At 32.8% G+C, this 22,148-nt stretch overlaps 1 pseudogene; it reads right to left on the reverse strand.

The window, feature by feature from the left end:
• Nucleotides 1–20,227: 20,227 nt before the first annotated feature.
• On the reverse strand, nucleotides 20,228–20,569 carry LOC107033885 (calmodulin-like; annotated as a pseudogene).
• Nucleotides 20,570–22,148: the final 1,579 nt, after the last annotated feature.

Below are 22,148 nucleotides of genomic sequence, written 5' to 3' on the forward strand. Positions count from 1 at the left end.
ATCAAAGACCTAGAATTGCTAAAGCATTACTGAAGAGAAAGAAAGAGGCTGGAGGAATAACTCTCCCAGACTTCAGACAATACTATAGAGCCACAGTCATCAAGACAGCATGGTATTGGTACCAAAACAGACATATGGACCAATGGAACAGAATAGAGAGCCCAGAAATGAACCCACAAACTTTTGGTCAACTCATCTTTGACAAAGGAGGCAAGAATATACAATGGAATAAAGACAGTCTCTTCAGCAAATGGTGTTGGGAAAACTGGACAGCAGCATGTAAAACAATGAAGCTAGAACACACCCTTACACCATATACAAAAATCAACTCAAAATGGATTAAGGACTTAAACATAAGACAAGATACAATAAACCTCCTAGAGGAAAACATAGGCAAAACATTATCTGACATACATTTCAAAAATTTTCTCCTAGAAGAAATAAAAGCAAGAATAAACAAATGGGACCTAATGAAACTTACAAGCTTCTGCAGAGCAAAGGAAACCAGAAATAAAACAGGAAGAAAACCTACGGAATGGGAGAAAATTTTTGCAGGTGAAACCGACAAAGGCTTGATCTCCAAAATATATAAGCAGCTCATACGACTCAATAAGAAAAAAATAAACAACCCAATCCAAAAATGGGCAGAAGACCTTAACAAGCAATTCTCCAAGGAAGACATACAAATGATCAAAAAGCACATGAAAAAAATGCTCAATATCACTAATTAGCAGAGAAATGCAAATCAAAACTACAATGAGGTATCACCTCACACCAGTCAGAATGGCCGTCATTCAAAAATCCAAAAATGACAAATGCTGGAGAGGCTGTGGAGAAAGGGGAACCCTCCTACACTGCTGGTGGGAATGCAGTTTGGTGCAGCCACTATGGAAAACAGTGTGGAGATTCCTCAAAAGACTAGGAATAGACTTACCATGTGACCCAGGAATCCCACTCCTGGGCTTGTATCCAGAAGGAAATCTACTTCAGGATGACACCTGCACTCCAATGTTCATAGCAGCACTATTTACAATAGCCAAAACATGGAAACAGCCTAAATGTCCATCAACAGGTGACTGGATAAAGAAGAAGTGGTATATTTATACAATGGAATACTACTCAGCCATAAAAACTGACAACATAACGCCATTTGCAGCAACATGGATGCTCCTAGAGAATGTCATTCTAAGTGAAGTAAGCCAGAAAGAGAAAGAAAAATACCATATGAGATCGCTCACATGTGGAATCTAAAGACTCATGGACAGAGAATACAGACTTGTGGTTACCAGGGGGGTAGAGGGTGGGAAGGGATAGACTGGGATTTCAAAATTGTAGAATAGATAAACAAGATTACACTGTATAGCACAGGGAAATATACACAAAATGTTATGATAAATCACAGAGAAAAAAATGTGACAATGAGTGTGTATATGTCCATGAATGACTGAAAAATTGTGCTGAACACTGGAATTTGACATAACATTGTAAAATGATTATAAATCAATAAAAATGTTTAAAAAAATTAATTATACCTTGATTTTATTAATTTCCATTGTGAAGTGTCTAGATATAGGTTTTCTTCGTGTATCTGGTTAACTCTCCATGTACTTTTTCAATCTGATATCTATTATTATAAATTTTTGGAAATTTGCAATGATTATTTTTTTCAAATATTCTTCCTCCTACATTTGTTATTTTCTTTGGGATTCTAGTTCCATAGATGTTCACATGTCAGTTTCTATGTTTTTTATCTCTTATTTTATTTAATTTATTGTTCATTTTTTATTCTACTTTACCTTTCTGATACGTTTATGTATTTATTTGCACTGTAGATATTTAATCTTGATATTTCAGTTCATTAAATTATTTCTTATCTGTAGCTATTTATTCATTTTAAAGCTATGTGTTCATGCTCAATGTTTCTTTGTAATTTCTATTTCTCTGAGATTTCTATTGCATTTATGTTGAATATTTGATACTTTTTCTGTTTCTTCTATTAATTCTCATTGTACTTGTACAAGTTGACTAACTATTTATTTGTTTATTCATTTCATAATAAGTAATTTTCTGCCTGTCAACTTCTATTTCTATGGGGCTGTCAAATACTTTGACTGGAAATATGTATATACTGGAGGGAGGTATCAACACTTTGGGCCTAACTTTTGCCTCTCTTGGTGAGTATGAATGTGTGCGTGTATGAGTATAAATGTGTGTGTGTGTGAGTATAAATGTTTGTGTGTGTTGGGGGTGTTTTTATGTTGGTTGCACAGAGCAGAGCCACCTCTATTGGTGCACTCCCTGGCTTTAATTTTACCAGTTCTTCATGGTAACTCCTTGAAATTTCACTCTAGTTACTGCTCTTTTCCAAGAGCTTTTGTCTTTTTACCATAATCCTTTAGCCTTGGTGTGTAGGTGTGAAATTGTAAGGAATAGGAAGGTAGCTAGCATCATCCATTATCATCTACTCATCTTTCCTGGTGTTGCCCTGCTGATCATGGCAGTACAAGGAAAGAGGCCAAACATATGGTCATATGGAAACCATTTCCCTAACTGTGTCATTCTGTCCCCTACACTGGTCTGCAGTTTTCTTCCCTCAACAAGTCACAAATAAATTTTGAAAGCCTCAGGAGTTTTTCACAGTTAATATGGGTTTTTTATTTTCCCTAAACCCATTCACATCTCTCTCATTTTTCTGATTTCTTCAAGACTGAAATGTAGGAAGGAAATAGCAGCCCATTCTCGCAAGTAATCTTTTCTTTAAGATTTCTCAAATTCCTTTTAAAATATCTGCCTATCATTGAACACTCCCTCACACCATACACAAAAATAAACACAAAATGGCTTAAAGACTTAAGAAAAGACACTATAAACCTCCTAGAAGAAAAGACAGGCAAAATATTCTCTGACATAAATCTTAGCAATATTCTCTCCAAGGGCAGTCTGCCTAGGCAATTAGAAATAAAAACAAAAATAAACAAATGGGACCTCATTAAACTTGTAAGTATTTGCACAGCAAAGGAAACTATAAACAAAACAAAAAGACAATCTATAGAATGGGAGAAAATATTTGCAAATGATGCGACTGACAAGGGCTTAATTTCCAGAATACACAAACAGCTTATACAGCTCAATAACAAGAAAACAAACAACCCAATCCAAAAATGGGCAGAAGACCTAAACAAGCAATTCTCCAAGACATACAAATGGCCAATAGGCACATGAAAAAATGCTCAATATCGCTAATTATCAAAGAAATGCAAATCAAAACTACCATGAGGTATCACCTCCACCAGTCAGAATGGCTATCATTAAAAAGTCCACAAATAATAAATGCTGGAGAGGGTGTGGAGAAAAGGGAACCCTCCTACATTGCTGGTGGGAATGTAGTTTGTTGCAGCTGTGATGAAAAACAGTATGGAGATCCCTTAAAAAACTAAAAATAGACTTACCACATGATCCAGCAATCCCACTCTTGGGCATATATCTGGAATAAACTCTAATTTGAAAAGATACATGTTCGTAGCAGTACTATTTATGAGAGCCAAGACATGGAAACAACCTAAATGTCCATGAACAGATGACTGGATAAAGAAGTTGTAGTATATTTATATAATGGAATACTACTCAACCATAAAAAAGAATCAAATAATGCCATTTACTGCAACATGGATGGACCTGGAGGTGGTCATTCTAAGTGAAGCAAGCCAGAAAGAGAAAGAAAATACCATTTGTTATCACTTATATGTGAAATCTAAAAATATGACAGAAATGAACTTATTTGCAAAACAGAAACAGACTCACAGACATAGAAAACAAACTTATGGTTAACAGTGGGGAGGGGGGATGAAAAGACAAATTGGGAGCTCTGGATTTGCAGATACTAACTACTATATATAAAATAGATAAACAACAAGGTTCTTCTGTGTAGCATAGGGAACTATATTCAATATCTTATAATAACCTATAATGAAAAAATATGAAAAGAAACATACATATATATATATATATAAAACTGGAAGTCTATGCTGTACACCAGAAATTAACACAACATTGTATACCAATTATACTTTACTAAAAGAAAATAAAAATAAAAATAAAAGATGTGTCTTTCACATTCAATGTAAGCTCTGAAAAGGCAGGAATCATATTTAACTGTGTCATTCCATATCCACTCCACTTAGTATCTCATGTGTCCTTGGTAATTTTTTTGTGGAATGAATTAACATATGAATGTATGGTGGAATGAATAAATAGATATAATTAAACATATACAAAAAGTGTCATATCTGAATACTGAATTGACATTCAATGCTTCACCTATAAAACACATATATTTTTGCTGTGTGATTAGATATATGTATAGATGAGAATTACACAGGTCTTCTTAATTTCTGTGGAAAAATCTGGTCATTATACGACCAGAATCAGATTCTCTGAATCCTGCTCAGACCCAGGTTCCTAGATAAATTCTCTTCCTGTCCCTGTTCCTCTTCATCTGTCTGTCTCTTCATTTCTCTGAAAGTCAAATGAATGCTACCTATGACCACAGCAGACTTTTATCCCAAACACATACATAGCCCCTTCCGTTGGTGAAATTGGCTGGCTATTTGTGAGGCCTGTTGCCTTTTTTACTGTATACTAGAGTGTAATTGAAGTTACTTGCTTTCTTTTGCCTTTCCTTATTGCTCATCTAGTGCCTGATTGATGTTCCAGCATATCTTCTTCAGGTCTGGCAGCAAGACGAAAACCACTTAATAATAATGTGTGTACTAAGGAAAAACATGAATGTTGTCCAAATCAGAAAAATGAGTAAACACTCCCCTAACCTGGCTATTAGGGGGACTGTTCCTTCTTTACAATCAGCGTTAGATTTGCTCCCGTCTGTCTAGACAAAACTGATGAAGAGATCCAGTCACAGAATTGTCCCTTCTTCATGACAGCACCGCATCCAGAATAAGCCCTTTCTTGAATCCTCCCCAAAATCACTTAAACAAAGCTGAGATAGACTGAATCTTTTCTAACACCCACTTAGTGAGACGCCCCACAGTTTTCCATGGTGTCCATTCTCCTCTCCCAAAACGAGAAATATCTCAAACTTGTTCAAATACATGTCTGTTTCTAGTTTAACTTTAGGTTAAAGGACATTGAAAAAAGAGAGAGTGAGAAGAGAAGCACAAAACAATTGAAAAGAACCACTCAAAATGGGTCACAAGAAGGATACTTAAAATATTTAAAATTTTTGCTGTGTTTCACTAAAAGCTCTAAGCCCAGATACACTTTCTAAGTGTGTCTCCGAAATTCAGTTATATCATGTCAAAATTTCTTTTCTCAGATACAGTACCAAGTCAATACTGCTTTGGTAGGGAGAAGGTTCTTTTTAAACACACAGCAGCTCTACATCCCATTAAAAAAGAAATAAATGTAATTTAATTCAGAAAATACTGACCTCAGAAAAAAATCTCTTGCATCTCTTTACAGATATTTATGTGGAAGCACAAGGATTTGTATTATATGACCTTCCTGACTTTTTGTTCCCAGCTCATGAAACTGTTAATAAGCAAGCTCTCTGCTTAGCTGGGATCGTCTAAGAAAAATCAGAGAGGCAGCTACCAATACAAAACTGGTTTTATTATTGAGAAACTCTGGGTTCTGTTTTCATTTTGGTTCTTAATAAGTTTGACAATTCTCAGCATATCATTTTGCCTCTTTGTCAAATTTCCCTGCTGTGAAACAGGGAGAGCTGATCTGCCTGATGGGGGGAAGTGTGAAGATGATTAATGTTCAAGAAAGGTTGTGAGGAAAAGTGCCACCCAAGTTCAATGCATTATTATTTCACTAAATCACAATTTTCTTGATGTTCATATCAGTGGCCTACTCTTTATGCAGCAAATAACTGATTCAGACTTCATTTATAAAAAGGAAAAAAAAAGAAAGCAAGAACAAAAGGCAAGAGAATTCACAACACAAAGCAAAGAGAAATTACAGCAATATGAACTCTAACACTGTAGTGTTCTTTCACGGTCTGGTACTTTTTAATCTTGAGTCATAGATGGAAAAATAAAGGAAAAAAATTAAAGCACAACCATTGTACAGTAGGCAAAGCAAGTGAGATTGCTTGGATTGATTACGCTGAACTCCAGAAAACAGCTACAGAATGTCTAGAATTCCCCAGACATGATGACTATTATGGTTCTGAGTGGTGGTTCAACAGCCTTCATTTTCAGATAGGTTACATTGGAGTACCAATTTTCTGTCTTAAACCCTTTATTTCAGTATTGAATTGGAAATAACCCATGGCTATGGTATTTCTTTTGCTGCCTAATACCCCATAGATGATTTTGTTTCTGATAGCATAGCAACTTTCACTCAGCAAATAAGCATATAAGAAAAACAGGTAGTTTATATTAGCTGTTTCATTTCACAATAATTCTCCTGGCTTCATATAAATCAATCCATTTTTTTAAATGTTTCAGATTGAAGTCAGGTAGGCACAGTTAATATGGAAGAATTTTAGGAAAAAATAGCTGAAAAAATGAAATTATATACGTGTTATATTGATCTTCATAATTTCTTTTATGTATAATCAATGAATTCATGATCTTTCCATGAAAGAGATACCTCTTTTAGAATATCTGAACTTTCTAAATACACAAACGCATGCCAACTAAACACACACTAAATGTGTTGAGTAACATTTCTGTGTATATTCAGAAAGCTAATCTAAATTCTAAATACCCTCTTACAGATGTGTGCAATATTCATAAATCATTTGGAGGACAAAAGTTCTAGCATTGCTCTATAGAAACAAAGACAAGAAGCCATTTAAAACCATCTGTGTAAGAAGGATTTTAGGCCGATGTTAATGGTACAATTTAAGGAAGCACTTCTTACTGTGAAATATCATATAGCCATTTAAGATTATGTTGATAACAGACATTTAAATATGTTGAAAAATGGTCATAATATGAAGCAATTATTTTTAAACAGGTAAGCAAAACCGAACGCTACATAAACTATATGATCCATAAACTATATGATCCTAACCATAAATAGGTTGAAGATAGGAAGCTAAATTGATGACTGATTGTTTGGGACGTAAAAAAGAATGAAGATAAAAGAGAGAAAAAGAGAGAAAGAAATAAGAAAGAAGAAAGGGAAGGAGGGAGGAATGAAGGAGCTTTCTGGAAGCAACTGAAAGCAGAATTACTGTTATACTTTTACAGCAGTTCTGATCAAAAGTGAGTCTTACTAAGTTGTTGGGCACCCCAAATTCTCTATATTGGGTATATCTTTTCTATAAGCAGAAAAAATTTAAATTGTTATTAAGAAAAAATTTATTACTCTTACCTTCTAAATTCATGCCCCAATAATCATAGTCTAATATTAATATTACTTGCACACAAGTTTTAAAGTCAAGAACTGATAGATTTTTTTTTTCAGTAACACAGTCAAAAACACTCATGTTAGCACCTCACATTAAGATTTGTATGGTTTCCCATGAACTTGTTTAAATGCCATATTGTGCAATAAATGTAGATTTCTTATGACTCAATTCCAGGTAATTACTGTTTTCTTTTTTGCAAATCACATTTTGAATAAAGTTTATCTATCATTAAAATTTATGAGGTCATATATGTGGGGGAAAAAAAGTATTGTGATTAATGTTGCTGATTGTTGAATGTCAATCTCTATCCTAACGAATGCCCACACATCATGGAAAAGTTAATTCCTACCAGAGGGGTAATACTCGGTGCACAGAGGAGTGGACCCTCTTAGTACATTATTGTTTATGCTAATTTCTAACCTCACATCAATGACACGAGTGGTAATGTTACCTCCACTCATCTGAATCTATTAATTCCCTTTATTTTGAAACCTAAGCAAACTCTCATTATCACTTTAGTTGGGGCACACAGTGAATCATAAGAACATTTGTGGAATCAGCACCTGCATCTTCAAAATGTTTTGCTGCTCCTTTCAATAGTCTTCTTCTTTGAGATATTTTTCCTCTTCCAGACATCAAGTCCCCAGATACTGACTTGACAGAGGTAGTCCCTTCCTCCACTCTCAGGCTGGCTTCATTGCTACCAAGGCAGGACCACACATTATTGGGTGTGCAACTTGTATGTGTATACAAATATAATGGAAAGAGCATGAGGCTAAGACTTAGAATGAGTGAGTGGATTTAAGTCCTAGCTATTTGACTATAGCTTTGTGATATAAAGTCTCTGTAGATATTTGTAACATGCACACAAGGCTCTGTCTAGGCATCCTGCTTCAATAGTTCTGCACATTAGCCTGCATACTTGGATGACAAGAACCTCATTTTAAAAATATGAAAGTAACTTATTATTTTAAACAATGTAGAAAAGACACAATAAGAATGAGAATATATAATACCTCCACCAGCCAGAGATAACTGCTGTTTTACCAAGCAATGATAACTATTATTATATTTTAATGTATTACATATGAATAATATATCATATATATACATTCTTACAGAGTTCTCTAAAACTAAGTTGTACATAAATTTACAAAAGTTTAAATTTTTAACTTTTTTTTACATAGGTATTAAGTTAAAAATTTACTTTCACTATAAAATGCATAGTATCTCAGTTAAATTTGTAATGTTACCTTAAATGTAAGCAAATTTAAGTGCATCTTATCTTATTTAAGTTCAGCTTGATCTTAGATTTCCTTTGCTATTTACCATAAAATTGATATGTAGTCAGAAAATAATATATTTAATATTTTAATTAACATCAACATAGTGAGATAGGCTTTCATGAATATATGTATTTGTGTTTCAATTTGTTATCACAGTAAACATTTAGTGAATTAAAAAACTGGAGTAAATTTTTCATATTTTGGGAATATTTTATATATTTATGGTATTAAGCCCATGTTTATTATATTTGTTGCAAATGGTCTTCCTAATGTTTGTCCCCCTTTTAATAATTGTGGTCTTTCATCATGTGGATTTGCTTTTTCATTTTATATAGCAAAATGATTTCTTTGCTTTACACATTCTTTCTCACCTGAATAATATTTAATTATTTACCTATATAGACTTTTTCATATTAAATTTTAACATATCTGAGTTTTGCTTTGGCACTGAATATGAGATAAATATTTGTCCTTTATGCACTGAAAAGAAATGCCCCTTGTATATCTTATGCTTGAATATATTTCTGGATTAAAATTCAATGTATTTATTGTATGCTATGTAATTTCATAATAATTGTTACCATTGGTTGAATTGTAAAGTTATAATCTATTTTATTATATGATAAATCGCCTTTTCTTACATGAATCTCTATATTGTATCTCAAGATGAATGTAAGAAACAATATTTTCCAGTTTTAACATATAATGGAAATGTTCATTAAAATGAATAATTAGATTCATAGGCTAATATGAGAAGCAACAATTTTTTTTTTTTGAGACTAGAAAAGGACTTTATTAGGTTATGTTGCCACAGACAACAGTGGGCCACACAGACAAGAGGTGCCTGTGTGAGCACTGGGTCAACTGTTGGAGCTGTTTATAAGGTAGGGTCACAAGGTGCATGATCGGCTTGTGCACAAGTCTCTAATTGGTTGCAGGTATGCTAAGTAGTTTAGGGTCTGTGAAAGGCAGAGGGGGTTATGACTCTGATACATCTTTGATAATATTGAGCATTCTCATCAAGGGACTTGCTATTTCATTACATTTATTTAAATTATTTTGTCCATCAGTTGAATTCCTGTTCCCTTTATATAGCACATTTATAGTTATCATTAAGTTTATTATTTATTTGGGGCAAATTTTCCTATGATTTATTATCATCTTATATAGCTGATTATTTCTTTTATTTGGGAAAGTTGTACTTAAAGTATTTTGAAACAGGCTAATATTTTTTAATTCCCTTTTCTGAACTGTTCAGATAGGTAATCAAATTTATATTAAAGTGTTTCCTATTGTTTTTCAGTATTTATTTTACTATTTTACTTTCTTGTATCATTAATTTAGGGTGAGAGTGAGCATCCTAAGTCTTGTTCTTGATTTTTTATAGAAATGCTTTTGTCAGTGTAATATTTAAACATTCACCATGACTACTGCTTTTAGTTTGATATAATGATTATTTTATTACACTGGAAGAGTAGCCTGTTCTGGTTTTGTTGTTTTGCTAAGAGTGGATGTTGAATTTGATCAAATCTATTTTTACCTTATTTTAATTTAATTTGTAGCTAATGAATTTCCTAATTGGATCATCCTTGAATTTTAGGGATAAACACAAGTTGATGCTGGTATATTTGATTTTTAAATGATACTTAATTTAATTCACAAGTATATTATACAGAGTTTTGTCTGTGTTTTTAAAAATGTTTCCCTCTGAAAGCTAATAAGGTATACGTCAAGTTCAAAAAAGCAATGAGAAATACTCTTAACTGTTCTGTGTGTTCAAGCAATTTTAAGAATGTAGGCTTAATCTGTTGCCTCAAGATGTTATGGAAATCTCACATAAAACAAAGATATTGAAATATAATTTGCTGTTGTATTGGTTGATATTTGGATCCAGTTATGATTGATTTAAATTTTCTCTTTAACTGATTCCTCTTCGATCATTACATTTTCTTAGGATATTCTACAGTTTATTATGATTTTTAAATTAATTAGCAAACTGATATAATCTTCTTTTGAAATGCATCTAATCTGTATAGCTATATCATATTATTCATTGGTATTGCTATGTGTTTGTGATTTTCCTTATTTATCCATGATTTTATTTGTAAGAAATATATCTAATATTTTCAATCTTTCGAGGACCCATCTTCTGGATTTTCCATTTGTGCTATTTTGTTCTAAATTGCCCATGTATTTTTGCTGTTGTAATTATTCTACTTTATTTTTGTTATTTTTTACATTATTGGATTTGAAAAATTTATTCTTTTTTGTTTTATATTTAGAATATTTAGGATTATAAGTTTTCTTAACATATATATGTTTGCTACAGCCCATTATTTTGTTTGCTATAGTATTATTGTTTTTTCCTATTATTTGAATTCGTTCTTGACTCATGATTTATTTTCTTTTTCTTCTTTATTTTTTTAACAATCTATTTTCATTGTTTTCATTTTTTGTGCTTAATTTATACTTTTTATTTCCTACTATTTTGTTGTCTTAACAGAATGAAAGCTGTGAACTCTTTGATTTCTTCTTTAGGAAATTAATCACATTTTAAACACTCATGTATATTAAGTCTATTATTTTATTATTATTGCCATGATTTATCCTTGTCATATTTTTCAGGCAATATTATATTATTGACTCTTATTTAGGGCATTTTTCTCTTTATATCTCTATAAAATATGTCTTTCTAAATTGCAATTCCATGGAATTTGCCCCAAAATGTTTACAAATAATACATATTTATAGTACTTTACACTCTCCTTCAAAATTCAGTAATCCATTTTGTCTCCTTTAACTTTTCCTTTAATTTCTACTTTCCAATGTCAACTTTTGACTTTACCTTATTTATTTACAGTTGCCTGAAATATCTTTGGCATAATTCTAGTATTTCCCTTTCCAAATTTTGTTTTTAGTTCTCTTTTTTCATATATTTTATACTGTCAAAAACTTTTGTAGTTCATAGTTTTTTTAACAGAAGAATTTAACCCATTTACATTATTAAAATGGAGATTTGTATTTGACTTCAGCAATAATTCATTTTTGAGAATAAATGTATGTTTTACTATAAAATGAATGCTCATTTAAAAAAATATATCTTATATGAAAGAAGAAAATAAGTAAATAAAATGTTCCAGAAGCATAAATCTTCAAAGTGAGACAATTCATGATAATATTTTGGTGACCATTCTTTGAAATCACTCTCTCATAAAAGATAAATAGAAAAAATACAGTTATTGGTATAAATATAGATACAGATGTAGGTGTATGTTTATACTCTGGGGATACAGCAGTGAAAAAGACAAGGTGCTCCTCTCATGGACTTCATTTAAGTCAGTGATAAAATTAATTAACAAATAACTAATTCAAATAGAAAATAAAACAGTTGTTTATATCATTTAACTATTCCTGAATAATAAATCCCTTCCAAACTTAGCAGCTTAAAGTAAGCATTCATTGTTACTCATGAGTCTGTGATTCATTTGGACCGCTCTGCTGATGTGAGCCAGGCTCAGTTGGTATCAGTTGGGCTTCCTAACTGACAAAGGTAAATTGACTAGAAGTGATGAATCTAGGATGGTCACAGTAGATGTGGTCTGCTATCAGCTGGCATGACAGGCACAACTAGGCCATGTGTCTCTTATAATCCAGCAGATTTATAATCTCTGGGCTTATTTCTCTGGTTTCAAGAAAGCACGGCTTCTTGTGGACCGTGTTCAAAACTGGTACTCTCTCATTTCCTTGATATTCTATTGGTCAAAGCGAGGTCAACTGAGATTCATAAGGTGGGGACAGGGACCCCAAATCTTGATGGAAAAAAGATCAAGTGTCATTGTAAAGTATGTGCGTATAGTAAGAAAAATGAGGAACTACTCTAAAATATTTAGTCAATTAAGATCTCTCAAATTAGGTGATACTTTGCATAAAATTTGGATAACAAAGGAGGCAGCTATTCCAATATCTTAGGAAATGGTACTTCAGATATCACTAATAACTTGTTCAGAAGACTTAAAGTGTTTGACAGCTTTGAGGAAAAGATAGAAGACCCTTATGAGGACCAATAAGACGTGGACAAAGTCAGGTGTAGGAAAAGTAGTCACAGAGGGGCAGGATCAAATCAAGGAGGGTATTACAGGCCTTGGATTTCAATCTCAGTACTGTCAGCTCCCCTATAACACAATAGACAGGTTGCTGAAAATCACTGCACTATGTAAAATTGCACAAAGAAACCATTTGGGAGTCTGGAAGGTGCATTCTGTTGGTCCTTACAGTTATATAGAAGACATCCGTGCCTGTGACTTCAAGAACTTACTGAAGACCTGATATATTTCTTGCTGGCAATATCATAGTCTGTGAAATTAACTTACTATTCATATGAATCTAAATTGCTTTACTTGTTCTTCTGATGAGCCTAGTGGTGAGGATGTAGAGAAAAAGGAACCCTTGTACACTGTTGATGGATATGTATATTGGTGCAACTATTGTGGAAAACAGCATGGAGATTTCTCACAAAACTAAAAATAGAACTACCATATGGCACAGCAATTCCATTTCTGGGTATATATCCGAAAGAAACAAAAATACTAATTTGAAAAGATACATGCCCCTCAATGTTCATAGCAGCATTATTTACAATTGTCAAGATATGGAAGCAACCTAAGTGTCCACAGAATAAAGATGAATGGATAAAGAATCACACACACACACACACACACACACACACACATGCACACACACTTTGAAATACTACTCAGTTATTTCAAAAAGAACAAAATTTTGCCATTTGCAGCACCATGGATGGATTTGGAGGGCATCATGCTAAGCAAAATAAGTCAGACAGAGGAAGACAAATACTATATATTATTTTATATGTAAAATCTAAAACATACAACAAACTAGTGACTATAACAAAAAAAAAAAAAGCAGCAGACTCACAGACATAGAGAATAAACTATTGGTTACCAGTGGAGGGGGCAACATAAGAGTGGGAGAGTGTGAGGTACAGCCAATGAATGTAAGATAGGCTCAGCGATGTATTATACAACACTGGGAATATAGTCAATATTGTGTAATAACTGTAAATGGTGTGTAACCTTTAAAATTGTATAAAAATTTAAAACAAAATTTATCTTTATCTAACAGTTACAATGAAGGACTGAGCATCTTCAAGAATAAAGGATAGATACAAGGGGTCAACATACACACTGAAAGAAACATAACTCCAGGACAATTGTTATAAAAATATAACTCATTGATTTTAAGAGCTTGATAGTGTATTATAAATTTGCTGGAACTTACCTAACAATTCTTGTTACAGAGAACTATGTTAACTCTTTCCATTGCTTTAGATCTTATTTTATACCCTATAATACTATTTTATACTTTTTTCTTATGTAAGTCTTATTCCTTTCCTTTCTTGCTAAATGACCTTAAGTTTTTTGTAGTTTTTGACACTATTGTGAATAGAATAATTTTTAAAATTTTCTTTTCTGATAATGTCTAATGTGGAAAAAATTCTTATTAGTGTTACCTTAACAAATTAACTTAATAATAGAATGTGTTACTATGCTGATAATTATACTATTTCCAGATAAGGATAATCATAACTCCTTTTTTATGATTTGTCAATTATTTCATTTTCCTTTCTAATTTTATTACCTAGAAACAGCCAAGCAATGTTGAAACATAATAGTGGTAAGTATCCTCTCTTGTTCCTAAAATTTAATGTAGTACTTTTAGGATTATTTACCTCTGTAAATAGGCTTTTATTAAGTTTTCAGCCATATTTGTATTATTTGCTTCAAATTTATTTTACTTAAATATTTATTATAAATAAATGTAGTACATTTATAATATAAAATTATATGCAGTTATAAACAAAAAAGAATGAGTTACATCTATACCAATTTAATAAGGACTGTATTTTAGCAGGTGATTTCTTTTCTAGCATATATTATGAATGTAAAAAACTGCTGGCCTTTTTGTTGATACAATACATTATATTAATATATTACTTGATATTGAATTATTTTTCATTCCTGAAATAAATGCTTTTTTCTATAAGGTATTTTAGCAGCAATTGGCAGAGGATGTCTATCATATCCATCATGAAATATTAAATTACAAGTTAATATACAAAAAAGTATCCCCTGATAATTTATGAATTTGCACATATTCACAAAAGAATGGCCAAAGTTCCTGTAGGAGAGACCTCAAGCTTTAGAGACTTGTTTACTCCAGGAAAAATTAGGCAGATAAAGAGGAAAGGGTGTCATTTAAAATGAAAATCACAATTATGTGTAATTATAATACAGTTACCATGTTAACTGTTTATGACGAATGTATTTCTGGAAATGTGTTTTCAGATTTACTTGAGGATTTAATTCTGATTCTTTTGCCTTTCTCCTTTGCATTATCCTTCAGTTACCTTCTTCCACTTCTTGATTCTATGCTGCTGCATTTTGGCCTCATTCCTTCCCATGAGGAATAACATCATCATTCAAAATAATTCTCAATTTCCTGGCTCAGTTTGTCAAAGTTCAAATTTTAGTTGCAATTTTCTGCTTCAATAGCCCCAAAGCAATCATCTCCATTGCTATTACTATAGGTATTTATGTTACAATTTGCTATTTCATGAATGTGTGGAATACCAAAGAACATAGGACCATTATGGTCTCTTTTGAGAATAAGTCCTACAAAATATTTTGCGATTATAAATTCCCTTCCATTAAGTAAAGCTCCAAAACAAGCAGGAACCCAGGAATGCAATCCATCAGCATATCCCCCAGCCACAGCTGATATTTTTCTGTTTCCTCTCTTCTGTAGGTAATGTTCATGCACAGTAAAAAGTTTCAGTGTTCAACATTATCCTGAATCTATCATTAAAACTGAATTATGTGAACTCAGGCTTCCTGTTGTTCTTGTTGAGTTCCCAGGAGTTCCAGCTTCTACCTATCAACTTCAGCAACCAGGGAATGAATTTCAATCCTGCTAACTTTTACTGTCAATTTTTATTGTTATCCTCTGAAATTTTCTTCAGTGCCACATCAGCTCATTTAAAATTTGGAACTGAAGACACTGGGAATGATGCATTTGTATATCTTCCTCTATTTCCTAACTTTATCCAAATTTTATAGTCTTTTATTTCCCACTAGGTTTTCTTTTCTTAGTTTATGATCTTTATTTTTGGCTTTAGTATCAATTTGATTTTATTTTTAAACTATCAATTACTTTATTTTCTTCTTAAATTTTCATCCCATTCAATCTATGTTTACCTTTTTTTAACCTCCATATTCATTTTTCTTTGAGTTCCTTGCCCTGTTGCATCATTTTCAGGACACCTTTGTGAAGAATGCTTTGACCTTCTGGCTCATCCTGTAAAACAATTATGTTTGAATCTATAATATATACATAGTCTTCTCATCAAACTCTAACTGAATTGACTCAACAAACTTGAGGTCATAGTTTGGTACTATAACTATAGATGGTCTGAGTGCTATTCTGTCAAAAATCTGATCATTTTCAAAACTGTTCAAAACATCCACTGTACTTCATTACTCAAAAATTATAATTTCCTGCTCAACTCATGTCAAACTTGTCTGTGTGACTTGCTTTGACCTGTAAAATATAAGCAAAAGTAACTTGTTTTACTTTTTGGACAAAGCTTTAAGAGTCTTGTTTTCTTTGTGTCTACTACATTACCAGGACATCTCAGATATGGGCTCAGCCTTTATCCTGGATATTAGTTAAAGAAGATTTATAGCCAAACTGTTTTGACCTGAGAGGGACATGTGACATGAGCAAGACATTTAACAATGTTTATCAGCAGGCACTAAGATTAGGAAGCTGTTTGTTACTGCAATAAGCCTTAAATTGACTGACACAGTAGCCTTCTCTGTATGCAAAATTCTTTTTACATTTGTTATAATTCTGAATTCAAGCCTTCTCTGTAGACAAAATTCTTTTTTATATTTGTTACAATTCTGAAAACCATCAGAATCTTTCAACATCCTTTTATTTTCAAGGGACATAAATATTGCAAAATTCAATGGTCAAAGCTAGATTGATTCTAACAGACTATCATTTCTAAAAAATTGGATTGATGATTCATGAGGTCAAGTGTTACTCCTGATAGAGTAGAGGGTGTAGTACGTTAGAGTCCCTTATTAAAGAAACTAATAGACTTTTTGCCTCATTTTTTTTCTCCTTACAATATTCCTAAATGACTTGGCAGATGAATTTCTTATTTTTTTCCTGACTTGTCTTGGCACTGCTATTTGTTAGATACAAGAAGAATAAATAAATATATCTATACTGTGAAATCAATGTGTTTAACTTGCCCAAATGTCTTAGCCTAAGAAACATCTGATGTTTCTTAGGTTCTGTTTATAATGTTATGAATAACTATGAATCTGTTTTTTCTGATATGTAAAAGTGTTCTAAACATTGCTAAGAATCTCAAATTTATTATCTCATTTTATTCTCACAACAACTATAGTAGATTGTTTATTTTGGTTGGTTGGTTGGTTTGTTTGCTTTTCGGCTATTGCTTCTCAGTTCTAAGTCAATCTTTCTCTCTCTGTGATCCTGAGACTGGAACTTTGCAAACTCATGCCCAGATTGTTTTGCTAGCAGCTTCATATTAGGTTGTAAAAATAGGAAATACCAAAGGAATGTTGGAAGGTAGTAAGAATGAACAAGGAAATCTCTTCCAACTATAGGCTTACTCTTTCTATTCATGTTGCCTCAGTAGTGGCAGTTGATTCTGGCCTCCAGGATCTTTCAACAATTAAAGAAATAGCCTTTTGCAACAGTTAAGTGGTTGTATCAGTATGTGGGCAATCTCCTACTGAGAAAGCTAAGCCATGCTCACCCATCCTGTGAACTCCCAGATTCTCACAATCCCAAACTTCTGTTTTTCCTATTTTTTATTGAAGCCTAACATACAGAAAAGTGGCATAGTATACCTAGTAAATAAACTTGGAGTTTAGCTAAATTTTAATAAAAATGAACACCCATGTAACCAACATTGAGATCAAGAGACAGAACATTACTGGCCACCTGGAAGATACCTATTTTCCCTCCCTGTTACTACATTTCACTAAGAGTAATCACTATCTTGATTTTTAACAACATAAATTAGTTTTGCCTTTTGGTGTACTTTGTGCATAAATATAATCTTTGTATCAGTCAGGGTTCAAGCACAGAAACAAAATCAGTGGGATTTATGTAAAGAAGTTTATTACAAGAAATTGCCTTATATGATTTTGGGGGCTGGCTAGGCAAGTCTAAAGTCCTTAAGCAAGGCCTTCAGGTAGGGAAAGCTGGAGCTCTCAGGCATGGGCTAAAGCTTCAGACCAAAGGCAAAATTTCTTCTTCGGGGAAGCCTCAGTTCTGATCTTAAGGACTTTCCACTGATTGGATTAGGCCCCTTCAGATTACCTAGGAAAATTTCTCTTAAAGTAAACTGATAAGTGACTTTTATCACATCTACAAAATAGCTTCACAGCAACACCTAGATTAGTGTTTGATTGAATACTGAAGACAATACCTTAGATAAGTTAACACATAAAACTGTTTGTGGCTTCTTTCGCTCAATATTATATTTATTAAATTCATTCCTTTCATTGTTTATTTATATTATTCATTCTCATGGTTGTAAACTATTTTGTTGTATGAATGTAGCATATTGTCTAACTTATTAGCAATAAAAATTTTAGTAGATTTAAGTTTAGAAATAAAATGAATTCTATAGCTCAGAATAATTTAATGCATGACTTTTGTTAAACAAATGAATGCCTTTTTGCTGGAATGCACCTAGGAATGTAGTTGTACAGACATAAATTCGCTGTATATTCAACTGCCTTACAAAGTACTTGTATCAATTTACATTTCCAATAAAATTCTATTAATATTCAGGTTGTTTTATATTCTCATTAACATTTTGTATTTTACATACATTATTAATAAACAACTGGAGTGTGTATGTATCTGTCTGTGTACAGGTATACCTTAGAGATATTGCCAGTTTGGTTCCAGACCACCACAGTAAAGTAAACACTGTGATAAAGAGAGTCACACAAATTTTTATTTGTTTGTTTCCCAGTACATATAAAAGTTATGCTTACATTATACTTTAGTCTATTAAGTATGCAATAGCATTATGTCTAGAAAACAATGTACATAATTTAAAATATTTTATTGCTAAAAAAATGCTAATCATCATCTGAGCTTGCAACAAGTTATAATCTTTTTTGCTGGTTCTAGAGAATATTGCTTGATGTCAGTGGCTACTGATTGATCAGGGCTGGGGATTGCTAAAGGTTGGGTGGCTGTGACAATTTCTTAAAATGAGACAACAATGAAGTTTGCCATGTCAATTGACTCTTTCAGGAACAATTTTTCTATAGCAGGCAATGCTGTTTGATAGCATTTTGCCCATGGTAGAACTTCTCTCAATATTGGAGTCAGTCCTCTCCAACCTGGCCACTGCTTTATCAACTAAGTTTATGTCACATTCTAAATCCCTCGTTGTCATTTCAACAATCCTCACAGCATCTTCACCAGGATAGATTCCATCCCAAGAAACCATTTTCTTCGCTCATCCATAGGAAGCAACTCTTAATCCATCCAAGTATTATCATGAGATTATAGCAAGTTAGTCACATCTTTAGGCTTCACTTCTAATTCTAGTTCTTTTGCTGTTTCCACCACATCCACAGTCATTTCCTTCACTGAAGTGTTGAAACTCTTACAGTTATCCATAAAAATTGGAATCAACTTCTCCCAAATTCCTGTTAAGGTTTATATTTTGACCTCATCCCATGAATTACAAATGTTATTAATAGCATCAAGAATGGTGAATCTTTTCCAGAAGGTGTTCAATTTACTCTGCCCACATCCATAAGAGGAATCACTATCTATTGTAACTATAGACTTAACAAATTGTACTTCTTAAATAATACAACTTGACAGTCAAAATTACTCCTTGGTCCATGGGCTGCAGAATGGATACTGTGTTAGCAGGTATGAAAACAATATAAATATTATTGTATATCTGCATCAGAGCTCTTGGGTGACCAGATGCATTGTCAACAAGCAGTCATATTTTGAAAGAAATTTTTTTATCTGAACAGTAGGTCTCAACAGTGGGCTTAAAATGTTTAGTAAACCATGTTTGTAAACAGATGTGCTGTCATCCAGGCTTTGTTGTTCCATTTATAGAGCATAGGTTGAGTAGATTTAGCATACTAATTTGGGCCAGCCCAAATAGTGTATTAATCATGGGCAAAATGGACCTGCAAGGAGTCCACTAAGTGCTTCCTTATCATTAAGGTAGGACAAGTATTTATATCAGAAAACTGATGTGTAGCTTGATTTTTAGGGGATAGGATCATCAACCAATACATGCAGATTTATTTGTGTGTGTGGACAGAAGGTAATTTTGACATTCAGTTTTGGTATATAAAAAAAGAATGAGAAAATAAACTTTTTTTGGTAAGAGGTAAGTAAAAGATTCACTTCTGGGGGCGGGGAAAGAGTTGAAAGTAGCTCTTCACTTTGCGGTCATCATCTGTACAAATTTTTTGTAGTTGACTTGTCCATCTCCATCAATCTCTGTTTCTCTGTTCATTTCATCTACTTCCTCATCTGTTAGTTTTTCTCCTAAGTTTGTCATGATGTGATGTAGTTTTGCAGCACTGATGTAACCACTGCCATCCTTGTCAAAGACTCAGAATGCCTCACAGATTTCTTCTTCACTGTCTGTATCTTTCATTTTTCTAGCCATCATAGTCAAAAACTCTGGGAAGTCAATGGTGCCATTGCCATCAGCATCCACTTCGTTGATCATACCCTGCTATTTGGCTTCTGTTGAGTTCTGACCCAGTGAGCACATGACAGTTCCAATTACTAAAGCCCTTAGGATTTTCATAATGATTGCATATTAGTTTCAACTTAAATTTAACAGCTATATCAGCCCCCACAAAGAAAGTCTGTGTGTCCTTTGAAGCTTTGAACCTAGATGTTGACTTCTCTCTAAATAGGAAAGTTCTAGATGGCATCTTATTGCTATACAAGGCTGTTTAATCTATATTAAAAAAAGACTGTTGTTTAGTGTCACCATGTCACCTTCATTATCTTAGCTAGATCTTCTGATAATGTGCTGCAGTTTCTAAGCACTTGCTGCTTCACTGTGTACTTTTACATTGTAGAGATGGCTTCTTTCCTTAAACCTCATGAACCAACCTCTGCTAGCTTCAAACTTTTCTTCTGAAGCTTCCTTACCTCTCTCACCCATCATAGAATTGAAAAAAGTTAAGGCTTTGCTCTGGATTAAGCTTTGGGTTAAGGGAACATCATGGCTGGTTTGATCTTCCATCCAGACCACTAAAATTTTCTGCGTATCAGCAATAAGGCTATTTTGCTTTCTTATCATTTGTGTGTTCCCAGGAGTAGCACTTTAACTTCCTTTAAGAACTTTCCTTTGCATTCCCAAATGGCTGTTTGGTCTGAGAGCTCTTGGCCTATCGAGGTTTTTCAAATGACTTTCTCACTAAGCTTAATCATTTCTAGCTTTTGCTTTAAAAGTTAGAGATGAACACTTAGGCCAGTGAAAGGTTATTAACTGACATAATTTCAGTATTGTTGTGTCTCAGGAAATAGGGAGGACTGAGGAGAGGGAGAGAGATGGGGAAACCACAGGTGAGGGAGTAGTCAGAACACACATAACATTTATTGACAAAGTTCACCAACTTATATGAACAGGCTTCGGGGAACTCCAAAAAGGTACAAACTTCCAGTCATAAGATGCATAGGTTCTGAGGATCAAATGTACTAAGTAACTACAGTTAACAATACTGTATAGCATAGTTGAAACTTGCTAAAATAGTAGATCTTAATAGTTCTCACAATAAACACACACAAAAAAGGTAACTATGTGAGGTGATAGATGTGTTAATTAACCTTAATGTGTTAATTATTCCACATTATTATACGTGTATTTCAAATCATCACATTGTACAGCTTGAATTTACACAGTGTTGTATGTCAATTATATCTCATTAAGGTTGGGAAAAATTATATATTTCGTATTATGAATACTATATGTGTATTTTAAAAGAATGTATATCCCATCAAACATTATGTCCTATGTTCTATATATATTGTTTAGTGCAATTTCATAATGAGATTAGCATAAGAGAATATTTTTATTTTTAACCATTTGAAAGTTGTATATTTTACCTAGATTTATGCAGTCCAATTATATTAATTATAATTACTTATAAAGTTAATTTTTCATATATATCACATTGCCATTTATTTTCTCATTGGCCTATCCATTTACATTTCTTTGTTTTTGTTTTCACTTTTTAGATTAATCACTTTTTATTATCTGCAATAGTAATTTTCACATTTTGAATTTTTAAATTTTAAATAATTTATTTTTCACTTAAAATGTTTATTTTATATCTTTT

The sequence above is a fragment of the Vicugna pacos genome, chromosome 1, assembly GCF_048564905.1.
Source record: "Vicugna pacos chromosome 1, VicPac4, whole genome shotgun sequence".
NCBI lineage: Eukaryota > Metazoa > Chordata > Mammalia > Artiodactyla > Camelidae > Vicugna > Vicugna pacos.